We start from the raw sequence: 1,566 nt of genomic DNA on the forward strand, positions 1-1,566 counted from the left end.
AAAATTGCAAAGGGAGTAGGATGAAAATCTAAGATATTTGTGGCATGAGAGCATTTAGAATTAAGGAGATAACAGTAACCTTAGCACATTTAGGGAGCTGGGAAGTGTTGAAGAAGTTTTTGATAGCATTCCAAAGTTGCAGCCCAATGATATCCCAACAGAGTTTATTGGACTCAATTGTAAATCTGTTAGGCCCTGGGATAGAAGAGGAAGGTGTGGAGAAGACCACTACTTTAATTTCCTCATTTTTGATAGGGCAGCTCAAGTGGTCAATATTATTAAGGGGAGTTATGTTTCCACATGGAATGTTGTGGGAGAGACCATGAATAGGCTTAGAGGAGTTGAAGAGGTTTTTGAAGTGCCTAATAAAGGAAAAATCAATGTCATTATGAGGAATGAATGTCCCAAGGAAGTGGAGATTTCCTTAACAAAGTTTGAATTTCTTCTGGACCTAATCTTAGCTTAAAGAAAATCAAGGTTATCCTCCCCATATAAAAGCCACTTAGAGTTAGCCCCCTGAATTAGCTAGGAGGACCAAGAAAGTTGAAGAGAAGCCAATTGGGATTTAGTTTGTTTGAGAACAGAATTCAGGGTAGGTTCCTAGGGTTGTGGTAAAGATAAAGTAAGTATCAAGGTTGTTTGTATTTGAGCCTTTGAATTACAGAGAAAATGAATGAAGAAAACTTCCAGTTCTTGCCTTTAATTATGAGTTTGAGCTTTTACAGCTTTGCATAGAAAGTAGCAATAGGGTTACTAGAATTATAAGAAGAGAAAGCAGTTGTTACGACTTTTCAGAAGCTATCAAAATCATCCACCAGTTCTTAAAATGAAATATGCTTCTTAGAAGCTAAATTGGAAGTGGAGAGCACTAAAGTAGAATGATCATAACAAAGAAGGGCCTCAACGCCTATAAAATAAAGGGAGTATATCCAGTCAAGCATCATTAACCAGCATTCTATCTAATTTGATATGGATAGGACTATCCACCCTTTGATTGTACCATGTATAAAAATAAACCAACATAAGCAAGATAATGCACTCCAACATTAAACATAACTTTACTGAGTTCGCATAGTTTACTAAAGTGGATTGGATGCCATCAAATTTCTCATGCTCAACCTACAATAGTTGAAGTTTCCCATAATTATCCTGGGAGAGGATATGTTGGAGGCAAGAGTAGAAATTTGCTGCCAAAGAGATTTTCTTTCGTGCAGAGAGTTAGTAGCTTAAACCACAAAGAGAAAGACAGCAAGAGAAGAACCAGAGGTGAGGGAGCCATGGATAAATTAAGAAGATATGAAGGAGGGGAAGAAAGAGATGTTAAAAAAATTCCATTTTAGCCAAGTTCTTCCAATGGAGGATGAATTAAATTTGTTATAGCTTTCATTCTCAAACACCAAGTGGGAATGAAAAACCATGGGTCAGAAACCAGATAGGGCTAAATTTTTGCCACAAGAATGCACAACATGTCAAGGCAAAAAGACTTAACCAGGTATTTAGAACTTGTCAATTTCTCAGGGTTATAAAATATCTTATATTTCGACAAGCAATAGGGGGAAATCTTAT

Source organism: Dendrobium catenatum, unplaced genomic scaffold, assembly GCF_001605985.2.
Source record: "Dendrobium catenatum unplaced genomic scaffold, ASM160598v2 fragScaff_scaffold_840, whole genome shotgun sequence".
Taxonomy (NCBI): Eukaryota; Viridiplantae; Streptophyta; class Magnoliopsida; order Asparagales; family Orchidaceae; genus Dendrobium; species Dendrobium catenatum.